This window comes from Arachis ipaensis, chromosome B3 (assembly GCF_059453495.1).
Source record: "Arachis ipaensis isolate K30076 ecotype BB chromosome B3, ASM5945349v1, whole genome shotgun sequence".
NCBI classification, from domain to species: domain Eukaryota; kingdom Viridiplantae; phylum Streptophyta; class Magnoliopsida; order Fabales; family Fabaceae; genus Arachis; species Arachis ipaensis.
In genome coordinates this window covers 91,703,098-91,730,047 of record NC_142438.1, presented here as the reverse complement: position 1 = coordinate 91,730,047, position 26,950 = coordinate 91,703,098, and the positions used below count along the sequence as shown (strand labels likewise).

The 26,950-nt window shown below is 37.9% G+C and overlaps 1 non-coding gene across 1 annotated transcript; it reads left to right on the top strand.

Annotated features, from left to right (window-relative positions):
* The first annotated feature begins 20,991 nt into the window (after nucleotides 1-20,991).
* LOC148571567 (small nucleolar RNA R71) lies at nucleotides 20,992-21,099 on the top strand. Its single transcript, XR_015908762.1, has one exon. It is a non-coding gene; the product is annotated as a small nucleolar RNA R71 (small nucleolar RNA).
* Nucleotides 21,100-26,950: the final 5,851 nt, after the last annotated feature.

Below are 26,950 nucleotides of genomic sequence, written 5' to 3'. Positions count from 1 at the left end.
GATTACTAAAACTCCTCCCAGTACTCTCCCAAGCAATACAGAAGAAAATCCCAAGAGAGAGTGCAAGGCCATAACCTTACTTGGTATGGCTGAATGCCCAGAGGAGGAGGAGGACGTGAATCCCAGTGAGGAAGACCTCATGGGACGTCCTTTGGACAGAAAGGAGTTTCCCTTTGAGGAACCAAAGGAATCTAAGGCTCATACAGAGACCATAGAGATTCCATTGAACTTCCTTCTTCCATTCATGAGCACTGATGAATATTCTTCCTCTGAAGAGGATGAAGACATCACTGAAAAGCAAGTTGCTAAGTATCTTAGAGCAATCATGAAGCTGTGATTGATGTTGACAGAGGAGAGTTAGTCCTTTAGTTGAATGAGGACTACCTTGTATTCAAGACTCAAGGTTCTCCTTCTATAACCATGGAGACGAAGCATGAAAAGCTTCTCTCAATCCAGAGTCAAACAAAACCCCCACATTCAAACTCTAAGTTTGGTGTTGGGAGGCCACAGCTGAACTCTAAGTTTGGTGTTGCGAGGCCACAACCAAACTCTAAGTTTGGTGTTGAGAGGCCCCAATCATGCTCTGATTATCTGTGAGGCTTCATGAGAGCTCACTGTCAAGCTATTGACGTTAAAGAAGTGCTTATTGGGAGGCAACCCAATGTTATTTAATTATGTCTATTTATTTTCTATTGTTATTTTATGTTTTCTATAGGTTGATGATCATGTGAAGTCACAAAAACAACTAAAAAATCAAAAAAAGAATAAAAAATAGCATTAAAAATAGCTCACCCTGGAGGAAGAGCTTACTGGCGTTTAAACGCCAGTAAGAAGCATCAGACGGGCGTTTAACGCCGGAAAGAAGCATCAAGCTGGCGTTAAACGCCAGAAACAAGCTACAGACTGGCATTTAACGCCAGAAACAAGCATCAAGTTGGCGTTTAACGCCAAGAAAGGGAGAAAAGCTGGTGTTAAACGCCAGAAACAAGCAGTAATCTAGTGTTAAACGCCAGGATTGCACTCTAAGGGCGTTTACACCCCTAAATGGAGCAGGGATGATAAGTCCTTGACCCCTCAGGATCTGTGGACCCCACAGGATCCCCACCTACCCCACCTTTCTTCTTCTCTCCTCCTCACACATTTCCATAACACTCTTCCCCAAAATAACCTCCACCAATCACCTCCATTACTCCTCCATAATCACCTACAACCCCCTTGGCTGAACCACTCACACCTCTCCATCTCGTCTATTTTCTTCTTCTCTTACTCCCTCTTCTCTTCTTTTGCTCGAGGACGAGCAAACCTTCTAAGTTTGGTGTGGTAAAAGCGTTGCTTTTTGTTTTTCCATAATCATTTATGACACCTAAGGCCAGAGAAACCTCTAGAAAGAGGAAGGGAAGGCAAAAGCTTCCACCTCTAAGTCATGGGAGATGGAGAGATTCATCTCAAAAGCTCATCACTAAGAAAAGGATGGAGCAAATAAGAGAACCCACTTATGGACCTCAACAAGAGCATGAGGAAATTCCTCATCATGAAATCCCTGAGATACGTCAAGGGATGCACTTTCCTCCCCAACACTATTGGGAGCAAATTAACACCTCCCTAGGAGAACTAAGTTCCAACATGGGACAACTAAGGGTGGAGCACCAAGAGCATTCCATCCTCCTTCATGAAATTAGAGAAGACCAAAGAGCCATGAGGGAGGAGCAACAAAGGCAAGGAAGAGACATAGAGAAGCTCAAGCGTTCCATTGGATCTTCAAGAGGAAGAACTAGCCGCCATCACTAAGGTGGACCCGTTCCTTAATCTCCTTGTCTATTTACTTTTCTGTTTTTCGAAAATTATGCTTTATGTTTTATTTATGTTTGTGTTTTATTACATGATCATTATTGTCTAGTGTCTATGCCTTAAAGCTATGAATGTCCTATGAATCCATCACCTTTCTTAAATGAAAAATGTTTTAACCACAAAAGAATAAGAAGTACATGATTTCGAATTCATCCTTGAAATTAGTTTAATTATTTTGATGTGGTGGCAATACTTTTTGTTTTCTGAATGAATGCTTGAATAGTGCATATGTCTTTTGAATTTGTTGTTTATGAATGTTAAAATTGTTGGCTCTTGAAAGAATAAAGAAAAAGGAGAAATGTTATTGATAATCTAAAAAATCATAAAATTGATTCTTGAAGCAAGAAAAAACAGTGAATATAAAGCTTGCAAAAAAAAAGGGCAAAAATAAAAGAAAAAAAGAAAGAAAAAGAAAAAGCAAGCAGAAAAAGCCAAGAGCTCTTTAAACCAAAAGGCAAGAGCAAAAAGCCAGTAACCCTTTAAACTATAAGGCAAGGGTAAAAAGGATCCAAGGCTCTGAGCATTAATGGATAGGAGGGCCCAAAGGAATAAAATCCTGGCCTAAGCGGCTAAACCAAGCTGTCACTAACCATGTGCTTGTGGCGTGAAGGTGTCAAGCCAAAAGCGTGAGACTGAGCGGTTAAAGTCATGGTCCAAAGCAAAAAGAGTGTGCTTAAGAACCCTAGACACCTCTAATTGGGGACTCTAGCAAAGCTGAGTCACAATCTGAAAAGGTTCACCCAGTTATGTGTCTGTGACATTTATGTATCCGGTAGTAATACTGGAAAATAAAGTGCTTAGGGCCACGGCCAAGACTCATAAAGTAGCTGTGTTCAAGAATCAACATACTGAACTAGGAGAATCAATAACACTATCTGAATTCTGAGTTCCTACAGATGCCAATCATTCTGAACTTCAAAGGATAAAGTGAGATGCCAAAACTGTTCAGAGGCAAAAAGCTACTAGTCCCGCTCATCTAATTGGAGCTAAGTTTCATTGATATTTTGGAATTTATAGTATATTCTCTTCTTTTTATCCTATTTGATTTTCAATTGGTTGGGGACAAGCAACAATTTAAGTTTGGTGTTGTGATGAGCGGATAATTTATACGCTTTTTGGCATTGTTTTTAGATAGTTTTTAGTATAATTTAATTAGTTTTTACTATGTTTTTGTTAGTTTTTATTCAAAATTCACATTTATGGACTTTGCTATGAGTTTGTGTATTTTTCTGTGATTTCAGGTATTTTCTGGCTGAAATTGAGGGACCTTAGCAAAAATCTGATTCAAAGGCTGAAAAAGGACTGTAGATGTTGTTGGATTCTGACCTCCCTGCACTCGAAATGGATTTTCTGGAGCTACAAAAACCTAAATGGCGCGCTCTCAATTGCATTGGAAAGCAGACATCCAGGGATTTCCAGCAATATATAATAGTCCATACTTTGTCCGAGTTTTGACGATGCAAACTGGCGTTCAAACGCCAACTTCCTGCCCTATTCTGAAGTTAAACGCCAGAAACAGGTTACAAACCAGAGTTAAACGCCAGAAACAGGCTGCAACCTGGTATTTAACTCCAAGAGAAATCTCTACACGTGTAAAGCTCAATGCTCAGCCCAAGCACACACCAAGTGGGCCCCGGAAGTGGATTTCTGCATCATTTACTTATTTCTGTAAACCCTAGTAACTAGTTCATTATAAATAGGACCTTTTACTATTGTATTTTCATCTTTGGACGTTTAGTCCCTAGACCTTTGGGGCTGGCCATTCGGCCATGCCTGGACCTTCATCACTTATGTATTTTCAACGGTAGAGTTTCTACACCCCATAGATTAAGGTGTGGAGCTCTGCTGTTCCTCATGCAAAGTACTATTGTTTTTCTATTCAATTCAAGCTTATTCTTATTCTAAGATATTCATTCGCACCCAAGAACATGATGAATGTGATGATTATGTGACACTCATCACGATTCTCACCTATGAACGCGTGCCTAACAACCATTTCCGTTCTACATGAAAACAAGCTTGAATGCGTATCTCTTAGCCTCCATTCCGAAAGATCGGAGTCTTCGTGGTATAAGCTTGAATTATTGGCGGCCATTCCTAAGATTCGGAAAGTCTAAACCTTGTCTGTGGTATTCTGAGTAGGATCTGGGAAGGGATGACTGTGACGAGCTTCAAAATCACGAGTGTTGGGCATAGTGACAGACGCAAAAGGATCAATGGATCCTATTCTAACATGATCGAGAACCGACAGATGATTAGCCATGCGGTGACAGCGCATTTGGACTATTTTCACTGAGAGAACGGGAAGTAGCCATTGACAACGGTGATGCCCAACATACAGCTTGCCATGGAAAGGAGTAAGAATGATTGAATGAAGGCAGTAGGAAAGCAGAGATCCAGAGGGAGCAAAGCATCTCCATACGCTTATCTGAAATTCTCACCAATGAATTACATAAGTATTTCTATCTTATTTTATATTTTATTTATATTTTAATTATCTTAAATCCCATAACCATTTGAATCTGCCTGACTGATATTTCCAAGATGACCATAACTTGCTTCAAGCCGATAATCTCCATGGGATTGACCCTTACTCACGTAAGGTTTATTACTTGGACGACCCAGTGCACTTGCTGGTTAGTTGTGCGAAGTTGTGAAAAAGAAGTGAGATTTCAATTGTGCGTACCAAGTTGTTGGCGCCATTGAGATCACAATTTCGTGCACCAGAAATCAAATTGATTAGTCCACTTGACTTTCCTTTATTTAGTAAGGGTTAACTAAGTGGGAGCAATAACAATTCTCATCACACCTGATAAGGATAACTAGGATGGGATTTCCAGTTCTCATACCTTGCCAAGAGTTTTTCTAGTTATTAATTTAATTTCCTGCCAATTTATTTTCCTGTTCCCTATTTCAAAAACCCAAAAATATACCCTTTTTCATAACTAATAATAAATCATACTTCCCTGCAATTCCTTGAGAGACGACCCGAGGTTTAAATACTTCAGTTATAAATTTTATTGGGTTTGCTTAAGTGACAACCAAAACTTTTGTACGAAACGATTCTCTGTTGGTTTAGAAAATATACCTACAATGGGATTATTTTTATAAAATTCTTTACTAGCAAGAATCCGATCGTCAAAAATGGCGCCGTTGCCGGGGAATTGCAAACATGTGCCTTATTATTGGTTATTGTAAATATTTGCTTTTGCTTGTTTATTTGTTTTTGTTTTTGTTTTTAATTTTTTTATTATTAGCTACTATGAATTCTCACCCCTCTGGTTTCAAGTTTGGTTCCAATGTTGTTGTAAGGAATGGAAACTATAATGAAAATAGGCATCAAGGTTGGAAGAATCAAAGATGGGAGGAGCCACAAGGATTTGATCAACCCTCTTGGCAACAACCCCCTCCAATGCACTATAACCAACAACCATTCTATGATGCATACCAAGACAATAGTTATGGTGGACCTTTTTGTGACAGTCAACCTCCACCAAATTACTATGGTTAAGATCCATTCCAGGGTGCATACCAAGATGATGAATATGGTGGACCACCTTGTGGTTACCAACAAGCCCCACCATATGCTTATGAACCCCTTCCTCAACATAACTCTGAACCACCATACTCACAAGCCCCTTTCCACCATTCACCTCCATATGAGCCTAATCCTTATCCACCACACCAACCACCATATGAACCACACCCAAAACCACCACCTCAATATTCACCATCTCCATATCCTTATCAAGATGAACCACCTCCGTATTATGAGCCCTCTCTCCCAACAAATGAACCCTCCTATCCAACCCAACCTCTATTGGATAACAACACACTCATCTCTAACATCATTGGTATCACCTCTACACTCCAAAATCTTATATCCCGCATGAACCAACCCTCTACCTCCAATATTCAACCCTCAAACTCTAGTGCACTTCCTTTTCAACCACATAATGATCTTTTCATCCCATCACCATCCTCCATGGAAGAGCACCTACATCCATCAATCCACGAGCAAGATGGTCTCAATTATGCTATTGATATGGAACAAGAAAGAAGGAATCATCTTTGCGAATCCATACTTCATAAGAAGCTAGAGGAGGCCCTAAAGGTAGCGGCAGGAGAGACCCTTGAAGATGAAAGAATAGTTGAAAGGAGTTATCATAGAAAGGAAGACATCAAGGAGGAGTCTGATTTTGTACTAGAGTAAGTGGAGAAAGCCAAAATTACTGAAGAGGAAGAAGTGGTTGAAGACTTAGGAGATGCTGAACCTCCATGGGAAAGTCAAGTTATAGAGCCTCCTTCAAAGACGTTTGAAATTGATGTTGAAGAGGGTGTACAACCTCCAAGGCATATCATGGCTAAAGACTTTGAAGAGGTAGATCAAGAGATGGAGATTAAAGAAGAAGAAGCACAACCTCCCATGCCCTTGGTAAGCAATGAAGAAGAGACTGAATTGAAAGAAAGCTACCAAGAGGAAAAGGTTGAAATTGAAGAAGCTTGCAAAGAGGTGGAAGTTGTCAAGGAAGAGCTCAAGCGAATGGAGCTTGAAATCACCTTGCCAAAGTTGTTGGAGACCTCTCTGCCTAAGTCACCATTATCCTTCACAACATTCAAGTGGGTAAAATTCATATCCCTTAGCTTTCTCATCCCACTTGAATATGGTTTACTTGAGACAGATGGTCAACTTAGAGCTCTGTGTGGCTTTAAGAGTAAGAGGGAGATGGTTAGTGGTAGGAAATGTCATGCAAGGTTCAATATGGTTACATGCTCCAAATTAAAGTACAAAGGTTGGTATAATTCTCAATTGAATGGGTCTAGGAAGCTGTTTGGATGGCTTAGTGAGAATTTAAATTGCGTGCCACCCGGTTGGAACAATGATGATCACGGCAAAGATGGTTGCAAAAGCAAGGTTTGGAACCCCGGAATTCATTCTAGCAATCAACACTCCCAGAGCAATGTCACTTGCTTTAACTTGCTTGAAGGCTTTGTGCAACTAGTGTGGGATCCTGGAGGCTATTGGAATTACAAACACTGGTGGGGATTCCTGGATGAGTTCAAGCATAAGCCACCATGACAGGGAGCCCACCAAATGTCCAACTTAAGGACCTTAACTAAAAGTGCTAGGTGGGAGATTATCTTCTATTTTTATCCTTAGTTTTATTTTATTATATTTTTATTCTTAGTTTTATTTTGTTTTGTTTTATTTTTAGTTTTATTTTATTCTATGTTTCTTAGTGTTCATTCATAATGTCTGCATCAGCATCTGCATTTTGCATTCTGCATACTGCATATATAAAAAAAAAGGGACGCAACCCACGCGTGCGCGTAGGCCACGCGTGGGCGTCGATAGCACTTTTTGCTATCCCATCCAACGAATAGAAAGTTATGATGGAATCGTGCTGATGGTGTGCTCTGCGCGTAATTCGAGCCACACGTACGCGTCAAGCACGCACACACGTGGAAGGGAAATCGGCATAAATGGGTGCTAACCCGAGAGTTGTGCTGCCCTCGTGCTGGAATGGTGCTATAGGCACAAAATGACCCACGCGTACGTGTCCCTGACGCGTGCGCGTCCTTTTGCATCCAGACCATCCACGCGTATGCGTGGGCGACGCTTACGCGTCGCATGACTGTCTCTATTTTCACGCGTGAGCGTGATGCCCGCGCGCGCGTTGCGTCCCGTTTTCTTCATTCCCTTCTCCATTCTTCTCTCTTTTCTACTTCTTTTTTCCTTCTTTCTTACTTTTTTTTTCTTCATCTCTTTAACTTCTCATCCTTCTTTTCTTTCATTCTATTTTACTTAATTTATTTGCATACTTTCATTCATTGCATTTTAATTTTGTGCATATTTTTATTTTCTTTCCTACGTTCATTATTTTTCCATTGGTGTTAAATGTCCTTATTCAACTGTTGTATCTTTTCTGGTATTATTTTGGTGCTTAGTGACTTGTTTTACACTGTTGGGTGATATTCTTTATCTGTCACTGCCAATGCTAATCTTTTATGATACATGTATTCCTTTTGCATTGATATGAACTTACACTATCTTTCATTACCCACTCCCTCTCCCCCATTGCTGCAATTTTTGCACTATTGTTATGCCATTTGCTTCTGCTTTTTTCTCACTTGCATGTTGTAGCTACCATGTAATTGAGACCCTCATTATTTGGCATTAACTCACCCATACTTTATTTATTTTCTTATCTTTATTTCTGGGTTACTTTTCTTTCCTTTTTCTTTCAGGATGGCCACCAGGAAGGGTACCGGAAGACTTTTACATTGGGCAACAGACAAGTCCTTCTGCACAACTTTTGGAGACAAGAAACAGTTGAAGCCACCGTCCATTTGCACATCTTAGCATGCACCGAGGACAGTGCAATCTTTAAGTGTGGGGAGGTCGATACCGACTTTCGTGGGTTAGTTATTTTCTTCTCAACACCAATGTTTTATTTTCTTTGTTAGTCATTGTTGCATTTGCATGTTTAATTGCATGTTTGCTTGATTTTGTGCATATTTTACCACTACTTGGTTGAAGTAATATTTTCTTTTTCAAGAAACTTTTTATAGCATTTCACTAATTTGAATCAAAATTTTTATTGAACTTGTTTGAAGTAATATTATACTGGAACATGGTTTAGAGCTCGAACACACAAAACTAGTAAGATTTTGAGCCTACTTGATTGGTAGCATTTTATCAACCAATATTTTATTTTTGGTGTGTGTTGTTCTCTCTAAAATTGTGATCTTTGTCTTGCTTGATTCTATATTTTCATGGTTTGATGTATGCATGCACTTATATGATTGAGGCCTTTGTTTCACTGAGCTTACATACCCATATGGCCTTACCCTTTCATTATCATTTGCAAACCAATGTTGAGCCTATTATACCCCTTTGTTCTTTACTTTATCACATTATTAACTCTAAGCGGAAAATAATAATGTCCTTAATTTGAATCCTTGGTTAGCTTAGACTAGTGAGAGTGCTTATAATTTAAGTGTGGGAAAATTGGGTTTGAAAACATTTGGTTTGAGAATTGAGTATGTTAGAATTTTCTGAAAATGTGAAAGAATGTTGAGAATATGTTCATGCGTTCAATACCTTAATCATATGCCTTGAGAAAAGAAAAAGAAATAAAAAATATAAAAAAAAAGAAAAAAAAAAGAAAAGAAAAAGAGCAAATAATAAAAGGGGACAAAATGCCCCAAAGTAAATGGTGATAGCAATGCATATGTACTGTACTAGAATAAGGATGCATGAATATGTGGAAAACATGGTTAATGGATAGTTAGGTTTTGTATTTTTATTACATGGATTGTCCTAAGTTAGGTGGAAAGTTTAAGTTAATTAAGGATTCAGATTTTAGTCCACTTGACCAAATACATTCCTACCTTGACGCTAACCCCATTACAACCCTTAAAAGACCTCTTGATATGTGTATTTATGCATTAAATTTTTGTTGATTGGTAGAAGAAAATCAAGCATTAGAAAGCAAGGTTAGTAGATAATTGAGAGAGTCAAACCTTAAACACTTGAGTGATTAGAGTGTATACACTTCCGGTGAGGGTTCGATGCTCGATTCTTTGTTCCTGGCTTTCATGAGCTACCTTCTTCTTGCAAGTCTATTTGTACTTTATTTTTATGATTTGAATTAGTGAAATCCAGTTCATATTTGTTCTTGAAAGATTTATCTACTTTTCACCAAGTAGGTAAAAGCATTTTGCATTTAGCTGCATTGATATAGATAGGTTGCATTTCATACAATCTACCATTCCTCTTCACTCTTATAGTTTCTCTTGAACTTAGCATGAGGACATGCTAATGTTTAAGTGTGGGGAGATTGATAAACCACTCTTTTATGGTTTATCTTGTGCTCAATTGAGTGGTTTTTATCAAGTTTTTGCACACTTATTCATACTAATTGCATGGTTTTACATTTTCTTTCCTAAATTCTGTGCTATAATTGAAAACATGCTTCTTTGACCTTATATTTGCTAATATTAATCCTCTCTTATTACCATTTGATGCTGTGATATGTGCGTTAAGTGATTTCATGGATTATAAGGCAGGAATAGCGTAGAGGATGGAAAGGAAGCATGCAAAAGTGGAAGGAATACAAGAAACTGAAGAAACTGCTAAAGCTGTCCAGCTTGACCTCTTCGCACTTAACTGACCATAACTTGAGCTACAGAGGTCCAAATGACGCGGTTCTAGTTGCGTTAGAAAGCTAACATCCGGGGATTCACAAAGATATATAATTTACCATAGCTGCTCCAAAGATAGGTGACGCGCATGTGTGGATCACGCGCATGCGTGACCTGGCAAAAATTCAATCCACGCATACGCGTGACTTTGCAGTGTGCTGGACGTATCAGAAATCGCTGGGGGTGATTTCTGGGCCATTTTTGACCCAGTTTTTGACCCAGAAAACACAGATTAGAGGCTATAAAGTGGGGGAATCAATCCATTCATTAAGATAACTTTCATATTCACAATTTTAGGTTTTAGATGTAGTTTTCTAGAGAGAGAGGCCCTCTCCTCTCTCTTAGATTTTAGGATTAGGATTTCTCTTAGTTTATGGTTCATTCCTTCTCAATTCCAGGTTCAATGTTTCTTTACTTTAGTTTCTCTTCTACTTTTAATTATTCTATTACTTTAGTTTGTTTATTTTGCCAAATTGGTTCATGGATTCCTATGTTTAATTTGATTTCCTATTTAATATAAATTGAGGTATTTCAGATTTATGATTGCTTTCTTCCATTTATGATATAAATAATTTATATTTTTACACTTTTGGATTTAGTTGAGTAATTGGTGACACTTGAGTTGTCAAACTCAGCTGTTGATTGAAAATTGGAAATTGCTGATTGATTTGGATCCCTCTAAAGCTAGTCTTTCCATAGGAGTTAACTAGGACTTGAGGAATCAAATTGATTAGTCCACTTGACTTTCCTTTATTTAGTAAGGATTAACTAAGTGGGAGCAATAATAGTTCTCATCACACCTGATAAGGATAACTAGGATGGGGTTTCCAGTTCTCATACTTTGCCAAGAGTTTTTCTAGTTGTTAATTTAATTTCCTGCCAATTTATTTTCCTGTTTCCTATTTCAAAAACCCAAAAATATACCCTTTTCCATAACCAATAATAAATCATATTTCCCTGCAATTCCTTGAGAGACGACCCGAGGTTTAAATACTTCGGTTATAAATTTTATTGGGTTTGCTTAAGTGACAACCAAAACTTTTGTACGAAAGGATTCTCTGTTGGTTTAGAAACTATACCTACAACGGGATTATTTTTATAAAATTATTTACTGACATTAAATCCTCTCATCAGTCGCCACAGATGAAACTTGCATACCTCCCAAGTGTTGAGTGATGGCATTAATCTGCTGAGACATGGCTTTGTTTTGAGTAAGAATGGCATCTAAGGTATCTAACTCCTTGACTCATTTCCTCATGGTTCTTTCTGAAGAGTAAAAATACTGATTATTGGCCACCATCTCTATCAAATCCAAGGCCTCATCAATGGTCTTCAAGTGAAAGGATCCTCCTTCAGAATTATCCAAAGAAAGTATCGAAGCCGAAGTGATCCTATAATAAAAAATATGCAACTATACCTGAAACGTGAGCATCTTTCCTATCTTTTTCTAGTGAATTTGCATTTGAATTGAAAAGTTTAATCAAGATTTAAGTATTTTTGAACCACTATGAATGCTACTTTGAGTTGTGTGCAATGTGATTTATTTCAGGTAGCATTCGGACGGATTTAACAAAATTCGCATAGAGAAAACGGAAGAAAGTAAATGATGCTGTCAACCCTGACCTCCTGTAACTCCAATGAGCATAACTTGAGCTACAGAGGTTCAATTGATGCAGTTCTAATAGCATTAGAAAGTTTCCAACGATATATAATAGTCTATACTTCACATCTGGAATCACTGCCTTGGTGTCGCCAAACTTGGGATTTTCCAAGTTTGGTGCCATAATCATATAATCTTCCAAAGCATTCGGCTAAACTTGAAATTTTCCAATTTTGGCTCCAAGATCACCACACTCTTAAGATTGCATGCGGGCATTGTGGCGCCAAACTTGGCCCAGCTCAAGTTTGGCACCACAACTAATTCTAAGGTGGTCCCCATTCGTCCTTTAGGGCAGCTCGAAGATTTTATTTATGTTTTATTAAACTTTATTTTATTTTACAATAGGAAAATAAATTATTTAGTTTTAGAAAATATATTTTATGTTAATTAGGATTAGATATAAAAGGGAAAAGATTCAGCCCTCCAGGCTCTTCTCTTCTCTCGTACCTCATTCCGCACCTTACAGTTTTTCAGAATTTTTGTTTTCTCTCTGAACCATGAGCAGCTAAACCTCTACTGTTAAGGTTAGGAGATCTGTTTATTCTATAGATTAATACTATTACTTTTTTATTTTAATTCATATATTGATTTTAATTTCAAGAGTTGTTTTCATTCTTCATCTTATGAATCTGGGTGGAACGGAAGTATGACCCCTATTCTAATTGAGTTCTTGTAAAACTTGGAAAAGCAATTTACCTGAACAACAGCTTGAAAATAATTTCTCCTAAATTTCTAATTATCTGGACTTAACGGGATACGTGACATATAATCCTCTTATATTTTGATAATTAGGGTTTCTGTGGCATATAAACTAGAATTGAACTTAACCCTCTAATCGAAATCAAGTGACCAAAGAATTGGCGGTTAATGAAGGTTAGAGGAGACTAAAAAGGTTTAAGGAATTAGGGTTTAGTCACATATAGTTTGCCATGAATTAAATCTTGCATGATTAAAATAGTTAGTAAGAAATATAAATCTGGAAGATAAACAACTCCAAATCCTTAACTGTTTTCTCATATATATTTCACAACCCATTCACTGCTTGCTTTCTAATTCTCTGAATTTACTGTTTAATGTTATTAAACTCTCAAACACCATTTTTTGTTTGTCTGACTAAGTAAATCACTCAACCATTGTTGCTTAATCCATCAATCCTCGTAGGATCGACCCTCACTCACCTGAGGTATTACTTGGTACAACCCGGTGCACTTGCCGGTTAGTTTGTGGACATTCAAATTCCGCACCAAGTTTTTGGCGCCGTTGCCAGGGATTGACTGTGATTGACAACTACCAGTTGTTTGATTGCTTAGATGAGGCATTTTTGCTTTTAGTTTTGCTTGATTTATTTCTATAAATTTTTTAATTTAACCTAGTTTTTTTTCTTAATTTTTGAAATTAAGTTTGGTGTTGCCTTCATTATTTGATTACTTGGATTAGATAATTTTTCTTTTTCAATTAGTTTTCTTTTATTAAAAAATTCTATTTTTATTTTCTTTTTCTTTTCCTTTCCGTTTCATCCCCCCTCCCCTGTTTTCTTTTTTTTTTCTTTTTATTTTATTATTTAGTTTTAATTTTAATTTTCCTTAAAAAAACTAAAACTTTTGTTCTTTTTTTTATTTTTTTTTAATTTTCGTTTTTTTCAATAATTCAATTTATTCTCTATTTTATTTTTTTATTTTGTTTTTCTTTATATGTTATTTTATTTTTGTTTTTTATTTTTATTTTTCTTTATCTTATTTCTTTTGAATATATATATATATAAATGAAAACAAAATTATTTCTGTTCTTTTTTCTTTGCTTTTCTGTTTACCACATGGTGCGTTTAATTTTATTTGGTATTTTGTGCTAAGAAAAAAAAATAATGGAGAGAGATCACATGGGTAACTACTCACACCTAATGAGTGATTCATATTATTGTGGAGGGAGGAACTACCCGAATTTTGGTTGGGAAAGTCAAGACCAAAGAAACTTCAGTGCTCCATGTTCCATCTACTAAGAACCACCGCCTCTCTATCCATATCAAGAACCAACATCTTTCTATTCATATCAAGAGCCACCATCACCCTATTCATACCAAGAACCATCCTCTTTTTACTCTTATCGAGAATCATCATCTCCTTTATATTCATATCAAGAGTCATCAGCTCTTGAGCTTGTCATGAAAGAATGCATATATGATATAAGGATAAGTTTCAAAAATATAAAGAAATATGTGGAGTTGATTATCAAGCCCCAGGAAGAGGAACAAGCAAATTCCTTTCCAAGAGATACAATGCAAGATTCTATGGAAGAACGTGAGGAAATCAATCAAAGGAGTTCATATTCCAGTGAATTAGAGAACTCTCTACCCTCACACATGGAAGAAGATGAAGATGCAAAAACAAAGGAGGAAGATGCACAAACAAAGGAGGAAGATGCACGAACAAAGGAGGAAGCCATGCACACTCCATGCTTGCACATTCCAATAATTCCGGAGGAAGCCATACAAGTCCCTTTAATTCTATGCATGCAAGCTCCTGAGAAGAAAAATCTAAATGCGCTGCCCACATTTGAATTGAAGTCTTTTCCCCCAACACTTGAATATGCTTTCCTTGGTCCTAATGAATCAGAGAGTTGTATGGGAGTTACTTTTTGGTGGGTATCATTTTTCTCCTCATGTCTGGTACGCGGAATCGTGATTACACTTTAATTATGTAAAATTCATTGCTCTTTCTTTCCCTGGAAATGGCGCCAAAAACTTGATGCCAAGACCATGGTTCACAACTCAGTGTAACTAACCAGCAAGTGCACTGGGTCGTCCAAGTAATACCTTACGTGAGTAAGGGTCGAATCCCACGGAGATTGTTGGTATGAAGCAAGCTATGGTCACCTTGCAAATCTCAGTTAGGCAGATATAAATTGATAATGGTGTTTTCGAATTTAATATAATAAAATAGGGATAGAAATACTTATGTAATTCATTGGTAGGAATTTCAGATAAGCGAATGGAGATGCTTTCGTTCCTCTGAACCTCTGCTTTCCTGCTATCTTCATCCAATCAGTCTTACTCCTTTCCATGGCTGGCTTTATGTGATACATCACCACTGTCAATGGCTACTTTCGGTCATCTCTCGGGAAAATGATCCAATGCCCTGTCACGGCACGGCTAATCGTCTGGAGGCATCACCCTTGTCAATGGCTTCATCTTATCCTCTCAGTAAAAATGGTCAACGCACCCTGTCACGGCACGGCTATTCATCTGTCGGTTCTCGATCATGCTGGAATAGGATTTACTATCCTTTTGCGTCTGTCACTAACGCCCCGCAATCGCGAGTTTGGAGCTCGTCACAGTTATTCATTCATTGAATCCTACTCGGAATACCACAGACAAGGTTTAGACCTTCCGGATTCTCTTGAATGCCGCCATCATTCTAGCTTACACCACGAAGATTCTGGTTAGGAGATCTAAGAGATACCCATTTAGTCTCAGGTAGAACGGAAGTGGTTGTCAGGCACGCGTTCATAGGGAATGATGATGATTGTCACGTTCATCACACTCAGATTGAAGTACGAATGAATATCTTAGAAGCGAAACAAGATGAATTGAATAGAAAACAGTAGTACTTTGCATTAATCTTTGAGGAACAGCAGAGCTCCACACCTTAATCTATGGAGTGTAGAAACTCTACCGTTAAAAATACATAAGTGAAAGTCCAGGCATGGCCGAGAGGCCAACCCTCAAACGTGATCTAAGATAGCATACAACTGATCAAAAGATGTCTAATACAATAGTAAAAGGTCCTATTTATAATAAACTAGCTACTAGGGTTTACAGAAGTAAGTAATTGATGCATAAATCCACTTCCGGGGCTCACTTGGTGTGTGTTTGGGCTGAGCTTGAGTGTTGCACGTGTAGAGGTCCTTCTTGGAGTTGAATGCCAGCTTTTGTGCCAGTTTGGGCGTTCAACTCTGGTTTTGGCTCCTTTTCTGGCGCTGGACGCCAGATTTGGGCAGAAAGCTGGCGTTGAACGCCAGTTTACGTCGTCTATTCTTGGCCAAAGTATGGACTATTATATATTGCTGGAAAGCCCTGGATGTCTACTTTCCAAAGCAATTGGAAGCGCGCCATTTTGAGTTCTGTAGCTCCAGAAAATCTACTTTGAGTGCAGGGAGGTCAGAATCCAACAGCATCAGCAGTCCTTCTTCAACCTCTGAATCTGATTTTTGCTCAAGTCCCTCAATTTTAGCCAGAAAATACCTGAAATCACAGAAAAACACACAAACTCATAGTAAAGTCCAGAAATGTGAATTTAACATAAAAACTAATGAAAACATCCCTAAAAGTAACTAGATCCTACTAAAAACATACTAAAAACAATGCCAAAAAGCGTATAAATTATCCGCTCATCACAACACCAAACTTAAATTGTTGCTTGTCCCCAAGCAACTGAAAATCAAATAGGATAAAAAGAAGAGAATATACTATAAATTCCAAACTATCAATGAAACATAGCTCTAATCAGATGAGCGGGACTTGTAGCTTTTTGCCTCTTGAATAGTTTTGGCATCTCACTCTATCCATTGAGGTTCAGAATGATTGGCATCTATAGGAACTAAGAGTTCAGATAGTGTTATTGATTTTCCTAGTTCAGTATGATGATTCTTGAACACAGCTATTTTATGAGTCTTGGCCGTGGCCCTAAGCACTTTGTTTTCCAGTATTACCACCGGATACATAAATGCCACAGACACATAATTAGGTGAACCTTTTCAGATTGTGACTCAGCTTTGCTAAAGTCCCCAATTAGAGATGTCCAGGGTTCTTAAGCACACTCTTTTTTTGCTATGGACCTTGACTTTAACCGCTCAGTCTCAAGTTTTCACTTGACACCTACACGCCACAAGCACATGGTTAGGGACAGCTTGGTTTAGCCGCTTAGGCCAGGATTTTATTCCTTTAGGCCCTCCAATCCACTGATGCTCAAAGCCTTGGGATCCTTTTTATTACCCTTGCCTTTTGGTTTTAAGGGTTACTGGCTTTTTGCTCTTGCCTCTTGGTTTTAAGAGCTTTTGGCTTTTTCTACTTGCTTTTTCTTTTTCTTTCTATTTTTTTCGCCTATATATAGATATATATTTTTTTTGCAAGCTTTGTTCTTTGCTGCTTTTTCTTGCTTCAAGAATCATTTTTATGATTTTTTAGATTATCAAATAACATGTCTCCTAGTCATCATTCTTTCAAGAGCCAACATATTTAACATTCTTAAACAACAACTTCAAAAGACATATGCACTGTTCAAGCATTCATTCAGAAAACAAGAAGCATTGTCACCACATCAATATAATTAAACTAAGTTCAAGGATAAATTCGAAACTCATGTACTTCTTGTTCTTTTGAATTAAAACATTTTTCATTTAAGAGAGGTGATGGATTCATAGGACATTCATAACTTTAAGACATAGTTACTACTTACTAATGATCATGTAATGAAGACACAAACATAGATAAGCACACAACATAGAAAACGAAAAACAGAAGAAGTAAGAACAAGGAATGAATCCACCTTAGTGATGGTGGCGCTTCCTTCTTGAGGAACCAATGATGTCCTTGAGCTCTTCTATGTCTCTTCCTTGTCTTTGTTGCTCCTCCCTCATTGCCTTTTGATCTTCTCTTATTTCATGAAGCATGATGGAGTGCTCTTGATGTTCCACCCTTAGTTGTCCCATATTGGAACTCAATTCTTCTAGGGAGGTGTTGATTTGCTCCTAATAGTTTTGTAGAGGAAAGTGCATTTGAGGCATCTCCGGGATCTCATGGTGATGAGCTTCATACGCCTCTTGAGCTCCATGAATGGGCTCTCTTGCTTGCTCCATCTTTTTCTTAGTGATGGGCTTGTCCTCTTTGATGAGGATATCTCCCTCTATGTCAATCCCAGCCGAATTGCATAGGTGGCATATGAGGTGAGGAAAGGCTAACCTTGCCATAGTGGAGGACTTGTCAGCCACCTTGTAGAGTTCTTGAGGTATAATCTCATGAACTTCCACCTCTTCTCCAATCATGATGCTATGGATCATGATGGCCCGGTCTATAGTAACTTTAGACCGGTTGCTAGTGGGAATGATTGAGCATTGAATAAACTCCAACCATCCTCTAGCTACAGGCTTGAGGTCCAATCTTCTTAGTTGAACCGGCTTGCCTTTGGAGTCAATCTTCTATTGAGCTCCTTCTACACATATATCCATAAGGACTTGGTCCAACTTTTGATTAAAGTTGACCCTTCTAGTGTAGGGGCGTTCATCTCCTTGCATCATGGGCAAGTTAAACGCCAACCTCACATTCTCCGGACTAAAATCTAAGTATTTCCCCCGAACCATTGTAACATAGTTCTTTGGATCTGGGTTCTTACTTTGATCATGGTTCTTGGTGATCCATGCATTAGCATAGAACTCTTGAACCATTAGGATGCCGACTTGTTGGATGGGATTTGTTAGAACTTCCCAACCTCTTCTTTGAATTTCATGTCGGATCTCCGGATACTCATTTCTTTTGAGTTTGAAAGGGACCTCAGGGATCACCTTTTTCTTGGCCACAACATCATAGAAGTGGTCTTGATGGGCTTTGGAGATGAACCTTTCCATCTCCCATGACTCGGATGTGGAAGCTTTTGTCTTCCCTTTCCCCTTTCTAGAGGATTCTCCGGTCTTAGGTGCCATCAATGGTAATGGAAAAACAAAAAGCTTATGCTTTTACCACACCAAACTTAGAATTTTGCTCGCCCTCGAGCAATAAAAGAAAGAATAGATGAAGAAGAAGAAGAAATGGAGGAGAGGGAGAGTGGGAAGTGTTTCGGCCAAGAAGGGTGTAGAGGGGTGTATTGTGTAAATTTGATGAAGAATGGAGGGCTTTATATAGGGGAGGGAGGGGGGAAAGGTTTCGGCCATATGGGTGGGTTTGGGTAGGAAATTGGTTTTGAATTTTTGAAGGTAGGTGGAGTTTATGAGGTAGGTTTATGGGGAAGAGTGGATGGATGTGAGTGGTGAAGAGGTGATGGGGAAGAGAGTTTGAGGTGATTGGTGAAGGGTTTTTGGGGAAGAGTGTTTATGGGGTTGTGTGAAAGAGAGTGGTGAGAAGAAGTGAGTGGAGGTAGGTGGGGATCCTGTGGGGTCCACAGATCCTGAGTGGATCCTGTGGGGTCCACAGATCCTGAGTAGATCCTGTGGGGTCCACAGATCCTGAGGTGTTCAAGGATTTACATCCCTGCACCCATTAGGCATGTAAAAATGCCTTTGCACACAACTCTGGGCGTTCAGCGCCAGGTTGGTGGCCATTTTGGGCGTTCAACGCCCATTTGTGTGCCATTTCTGGCGTTGAACGCCAGAACCATGCCTGTTCTGGCATTCAGCGCCCAGAAGCTGCCCATTTTGGGCGTTCAGCGCCAGAACCATGCTCTGTTCTAGCGCTGAACGCCAAACAGATGCTCCTCCAGGGTGTGATTTTTCTTCTGCTGTTTTTGATTCTGTTTTCAATTTTTCTATTTATTTTGTGACTCCACATGATCATGAACCTATAAAGACATGAAAAACAATGAAAATAAAAATTAGATAAATAAACATTGGGTTGCCTCCCAACAAGCGCTTCTTTAATGTCAATAGCTTGACAGTGGGCTCTTCATGGAGCCTCACAGGTGTGCAGAGCTTTGTTGAGACTCCCCAACACCAAACTTAGAGTTTGACTGTGGGGGCTTTGGTTGACTCTGCTTTGAGAGAAGATTTTCATGCTTCCTCTCCATGGTTGCAGAGAGAGATCCTTGAGTTTTAAACACAAGGGAGTCCTCATTCATTTGGAGGACTAATTCTCCTCTGTCAACATCAATCACAGCTCTTGCTGTGGCCAGGAAAGGTCTTCCTAGGATAATGGATTCATCCTCTTCCTTTCCAGTATCCAGGACTATGAAATCAACAGGGATGTAAAGGCCCTCAACCTTTACTAACACGTCCTCTACTTGTCCATAAGCCTGTTTTCTTGAATTGTCTGCCATCTCTAATGAGATTTTAGCAGCTTGCACCCCATAGATTCCCAGTTTCTCTATTACAGAGAGGGGCATGAGGTTTATTCCTGAACCAAGGTCACACAGAGCCTTAAAGATCATGGTGCCTATAGTACAAGGTATTATGAACTTTCCAGGATCCTGTCTCTTCTGAGGCAATGTCAGTTGATCCAGATCACTTAGTTCATTGATGAACAAGGGAGGTTCAACTTCCCAAGTATCAATGCCAAATAATTTGGCATTTAGCTTCATGATTGCACCAAGAAACTTGGCTGTTTGCTCTTCAGTAACATCCTCATTCTCTTCAGAAGAGGAATACTCATCAGAGCTCATGAATGGAATAAGGAGGTTTAATGGGATCTCTATGGTCTCTAGATGAGTCTCAGAGTCCTTTGGTTCCTCAGAGGGAAGCTCCTTATTGATCACTGGACGTCCCAGGAGGTCTTCCTCCTTGGGATTCACGTCCTTTCCTCTCCTCACAGGTTTGGCCATGGTGCTTATGTCAATGGCCTTGCACTCTCCTTTTGGATTCTCTTCTGTATTGCTTGGGAGAGTACTAGGAGGGATTTCAGTGATCCTTTTACTCAGCTGGCCCATTTGTGCTTCCAGATTTCTAATGGAAGACCTTGTTTCACTCATGAAACTTACAGTGGCCTTAGATAGATCAGAGACTAAGTTTGCTAAATTAGAAGTATTTTGTTCAGAGTTCTCTGTCTGTTGCTGAGTGGATAATGGAAAAGGTTTATTATTGTTAAACCTGTTTCTTCCACCATTATTAAAGCCTTGTTAAGGCTTTTGATCCTTCCATGAGAAATTTGGATGATTTCTCCATGATGAGTTATAGGTGTTTCCATAAGGTTCACCTAAGTAATTCACCTCTGCTATTGCAGGGTTCTCAAGATCATAAGCTTCTTCTTCATAAGAAGCCTCTTGAGTACTGTTGGATGCAGTTTGCATTCCATTCAGACTCTGAGAGATCATATTGACTTGCTGAGTCAATATTTTATTCTGAGCCAATATGGCATTCAGAGTATCAATTTCAAGAACTCCCTTCTTCATAGGCGTCCCATTACTCACAGGATTTCTTACAGAAGTGTACATGAACTGGTTATTAGCAACCATGTCAATGAGTTCTTGAGCTTCTGCAGGCGTTTTCTTTAGGTGAATGGATCCACCTGCAGAAGTGTCCAGTGACATCTTTGATAGCTCAGATAAACCATCATAGAACATATCTAGGATGGTCCATTCTGGAAGCATGTCAGAAGGACACTTTTTGGTCAACTGTTTGTATCTTTTCCAAGCTTCATAGAGGGATTCACCTTCTTTCTGTCTGAAGGTTTGAACATCAGCTCTAAGCTTGCTCAGCTTTTGAGGAGGAAAGTACTTGGCTAAGAAAGCCGTGACCAGCTTATCCCAAGAGTTCAGGCTGTCTTTGGGTTGAGAATCCAACCATAATCTAGCTCTGTCTCTTACAGCAAAAGGGAAAAGCATGAGCCTGTAGACTTCAGGATCTACTCCATTAGTCTTAACAGTATCACATATCTGCAAGAATTCAGTTAAGAACTGAAAAGGATCTTCAGATGGAAGTCCATGAAACTTGCAGTTCTGCTGCATCAGAGAAACTAATTGAGGTTTCAGCTCAAAGTTGTTTGCTCCAATGGCAGGAATGGAGATGCTTCTTCCATGTAAATTGGAATTAGGTGCAGTAAAGTCACCAAGCATCTTCCTTGCATTATTATTATTTTCGGCTGCCATATCCTTTTCCTGTTCGAAAATTTCTGAAAGGTTATCTCTGGATTGTTGTAATTTAGCTTCTCTTAATTTTCTCTTCAGAGTCCTTTCAGGTTCTGGATCTGCTTCAACAAGAATGTTCTTGTCCTTGCTCCTGCTCATATGACAAAGAAGAGGGCACACAAAAATAATAATAATAATAATATGGGTCCTTTATACCACAGTATAGGGATCCCTGTATGAGTAGAAGAAGAGGGGGAGACAAAGAATGTAATATAATGGAAGAAATACAACTGTGAGGAGGGTTGAGATGTGAGATGAGATGTTAGTAGATGAATAAATAAATAAAATAAGATGAGAGAGAAGGAATTTTCGAAAATAATTTTTGAAAAAGAGTTAGTGATTTTTGAAAATAGTTTTTGAAAAATGTTAGTAATTTTCGAAAATTAAAATAATTAATAAATTAAAAAGAAATTTTGAAAAAGGGGGAAGATATTTTCGAAAATGAGAGAGAGAGAGTTAGTTAGCTAGTTTTGAAAAAGTTAAGAAACAAACAAAAAGTTAGTTAGTTAGTTGAAACAAATTTGAAAATCAATTTTGAAAAGATAAGAAGTTAGGAAGTTAGAGAAGATATTTTGAAATCAAATTTTTGAAAAAGATAAGAAGATATTTTTGAAAAGATATGATTGAAATTAGTTTTGAAAAATATTTGATTTTTAAAATCACAATTAATGACTTGATTCACAAGAAATCTCAAGATATGATTCTAGAACTTAAAGTTTGAATCTTTCTTAACAAGCAAGTAACAAACTTGAAATTTTTGAATCAAAACATTAATTGTTATTGTTATTTTCGAAAATTTGGTATAAAAATAAGAAAAAGATTTTTGAAAAATATTTTTGAAATTTTCGAAAATAACTAAGAATTTTGAAAGATTTGATTTTTGAAAAAGATTTTGAAAAAGATAAGAATTTCAAATTGAAAATTTGATTTGACTCATAAGAAACAACTTGATTTTAAAATTTTTTGAAAAAGTCAACTCAAATTTTCGAATTTGATGAGAGAAAAAGGGAAAGATATTTTTTTTATTTTTGAATTTTTATGATGCAAGAGAAAAATTAAAAACATCATTTTCATGTTTTTCTCTTTTATTTTTGAATCAAAACAAGGAATGCATGCAAGAACACTATGAATGTCAAGATGAACACCAAGAATATTATGAAGATCATGATGAACATCAATAACACATTTTTGAAAAATTTTTAATGCAAAGAAAACATGCAAGACACCAAACTTAGAATTCTTTAATGCTTAGACACTAAGAATTCAAGAATGCATATGAAAAACAAGAAAAGACACAAAACATGAAAACATCAAGATCAAACAAGAAGACTTACCAAGAACAACTTGAAGATCATGAAGAACACTATGAATGCATGATATTTTCAAAAAATGCAAGATGCATATGCAAGTGACACCAAACTTATGATATGACTCAAGACTCAAACAAGAAACACAAAATAATTTTTTTTTTTGATTTTCTAATTTTTTTGGATTTTTTTTTTCGAAAATTATATAAAAAAGAAAAAATAAGGATTCCGAAATTTTTAACATGAATTCCAGGAATCTTGCATTCTTAGTCTAAAGCTTCAGTCCAGGAATTAGACATGGCTCACTAGCCAGCCAAGCTTTCAATGAAAGCTCCGGTCCAAAACACTAGACATGGCCAATGGCCAGCCAAGCTTCAGCATGTAATTCAGACATGACATGCCTGACATACCCTACAGTCGTGTAACAGCTGATGGTTGGAAGCCTCAGTCCAAAAGAATTTAGACATGACTTTACAGCCAGCCAGGCTTCACATGCTTCATGAAACACTAGAATTCATTCTTAAAAATTTTGAATCTAAAATTTTTTTCGAAAACAGGTGAGAAAATTTTTGAAATATTTTTTGAAAAACTTCTGAAAATAAAATAAAAAGAAAATTACCTAATCTGAGCAACAAGATGAACCGTTACTTGTCCAAACTCGAACAATCCCCGGCAACGGCGCCAAAAACTTGGTACGCGGAATCGTGATTACACTTTAATTATGTAAAATTCATTGCTCTTTCTTTCCCTGGAAATGGCGCCAAAAACTTGATGCCAAGACCATGGTTCACAACTCCGTGTAACTAACCAGCAACTGCACTGGGTCGTCCAAGTAATACCTTACGTGAGTAAGGGTCGAATCCCACGGAGATTGTTGGTATGAAGCAAGCTATGGTCACCTTGTAAATCTCAGTTAGGCAGATATAAATTGATAATGGTGTTTTCGAATTTAATATAATAAAATAGGGATAGAAATACTTATGTAATTCATTGGTAGGAATTTCAGATAAGCGAATGGAGATGCTTTCGTTCTTCTGAACCTCTGCTTTCCTGCTATCTTCATCCAATCAGTCTTACTCCTTTCCATGGCTGGCTTTATGTGATACATCACCACTGTCAATGGCTACTTTTGGTCATCTCTCGGGAAAATGATCCAATGCCCTGTCACGGCACGGCTAATCGTCTGGAGGCATCACCCTTGTCAATGGCTTCATCTTATCCTCTCAGTGAAAATGGTCAACGCACCCTGTCACGGCACGGCTATTCATCTGTCGGTTCTCGATCATGCTGGAATAGGATTTACTATCCTTTTGCGTCTTTCACTAACGCCCCGCAATCGCGAGTTTGGAGCTCGTCACAGTCATTCATTCATTGAATCCTACTCGGAATACCACAGACAAGGTTTAGACCTTCCGGATTCTCTTGAATGTCGCCATCATTCTAGCTTACACCACGAAGATTCTGGTTAGGAGATCTAAGAGATACCCATTTAGTCTCAGGTAGAACGGAAGTGGTTGTCAGGCACGCGTTCATAGGGAATGATGATGATTGTCACGTTTATCACATTCAGATTGAAGTACGAATGAATATCTTAGAAGCGAAACAAGATGAATTGAATAGAAAATAGTAGTACTTTGCATTAATCTTTGAGGAACAGCAGAGCTCCACACCTTAATCTATGGAGTGTAGAAACTCTACCGTTAAAAATACATAAGTGAAAGTCCAGGCATGGCCGAGAGGCCAACCCTCAAACGTGATCTAAGATAGCATACAACTGATCAAAAGATGTCTAATACAATAGTAAAAGGTCCTATTTATAATAAACTAGCTACTAGGGTTTACAGAAGTAAGTAATTGATGCATAAATCCACTTCCGGGGCTCACTTGGTGTGTGTTTGGGCTGAGCTTGAGTGTTGCACGTGTAGAGGTCCTTCTTGGAGTTGAACGCCAGCTTTTGTGCCAGTTTGGGCGTTCAACTCTGGTTTTGGCTCCTTTTCTGGCGCTGGACGCCAGATTTGGGCAGAAAGCTGGCGTTGAACGCCAGTTTACATCGTCTATTCTTGGCCAAAGTATGGACTATTATATATTTCTGGAAAGCCCTGGATGTCTACTTTCCAACGCAATTGGAAGCGCGCCATTTTGAGTTCTGTAGCTCCAGAAAATCCACTTTGAGTGCAGGGAGGTCAGAATCCAACAGCATCAGCAGTCCTTCTTCAACCTCTGAATCTGATTTTTGCTCAAGTCCCTCAATTTCAGCCAGAAAATACCTGAAATCATAGAAAAACACACAAACTCATAGTAAAGTCCAGAAATGTGAATTTAACATAAAAACTAATGAAAACATCCCTAAAAGTAACTAGATCCTACTAAAAACTTACTAAAAACAATGCCAAAAAGCGTATAAATTATCCGCTCATCAATGTCCACTAAAGTCATTTCTCTTAACTAACTAGAAAAAGAGGAAGAAAAAACAACAATCAACCGTCAAGCTAGTGACGTTAAAGAAGCGCTTGTTGTGAGGCAATCCAACTACTAGTATCCTTGGTTTTGCAGTTACTTTGGTTTTAATTTTATAGTTATTTTGATTTTAGCATTATAGTTATTTTAGTTGTGGTTTTAAATTACTTTATCTCAATTTTTTTTATAATTTTTCTTATTTTACATGTATTTTGGTCATGCAGAGTGATTAGAACAGAAACAGGAGCAATTAAAAGGAATTTTTGACACCCTGGAGTTTTTCTTTGCTTGGGGACAAGCAAACTTTTAAGTTTGGTGTTGTAGAGTGCGCTCTCTATTTATTTTATCATCTATGGCACCAAAGGAAGGCGAATCATCTTCACGGGGGAGCACAGCCTGAGGAATGAGATGACCACCAGGATAACTGAGGTGGTTGAGTTCCTTTCATTTTATACCCCCTTCCGCTATTATTATGTTATATTTATGCTTTCTGCTATTTTGTTTGAGTATCTGCATGATCTTTAGTAATTTTAATTCCTAGGTTCCAATTTAAATCTGTTATTTTTAATTCTGTTGTTTGTTTTTAGTTTGAAAAAAAAAGATATCCCATGTACCGCTCACTGAGTTTGAATCTAAAAAGAAAAAGAAAGAAGTGAGGTATTGCATGAGAAATTGAGTTTATATTTAAGAGTAGTCTTATTTACTTAAATGTGGTAGTATTATCTGTGATTTTGAATGCATGATATGAACAATTCAAATTTGAATTTGAATCAAAGGATGTTGATGTATGACGAATAGGAATTTAGAGATTGAGAACTATTATGAATTCTCTAAATTAAACAAAAGCTTAATCCTTAAAGCAAAAGAAACAGCAAAAAGAAAATAAAGAAGAGCAATGTCCAAGGCTCTAAGCATCAATGGCTAGGAAGGTCAAATATGATTAAAAGCTCAAAGAGTTGTTTTCCTAGCCATATGCTTGTGGTGTGAATGTGTCAAGTAAGTCTTGAGACAGAGCACTAAGACTCAAGGCCAACTGCAATTACAAAGTATGCTAAAGGCTTTGAGCACCACTGTCTGGGAGTAATTGAAAGAAAAATCAGCACTCAAAGAGAGTTCCCCAGTTAAATGCTTGTAGTATTTTTGTGTCAAGTGAAGCTTGAGACAAAACATTTAAAGTCACGGCTAGGCTCAAGGTGCAAAGCACCAAAGAAAAGAGAATGAAAGAAAACTTGCTGTGTTCAACGATTAATCCGAAATAAAAAGGCCAGAGAATTCATAATATTATCTGGATTCTAATTCCAAATGACAGTGACATTCCTCAAATTCAAAGGATGGTGAGATGCCAAAACTATTCAGAGCTTCAATGTATAAACCCCACTTTGAGAAACGACAGGAGCTTAATTGAACTTCTCATGCAAATTTACATCCTAAGTTTATATTAGTTTTGGTTGCTTGAGGACAAGCAACAATTCAAGTTTGGTGTTGTGATGCGTGAGCATCTTTCCTATCTTTTCCTAGTGAATTTGTATTTGAATTGCAAAGTTTAATCAAGAGTTAAGGATTTTTTAGCCACTATGAATGCTACTTTGAGTTGTGTGCAATGTGATTTATTTTAGGTAGCATTCAGATGGATTTGACAGAATTCGTATAGA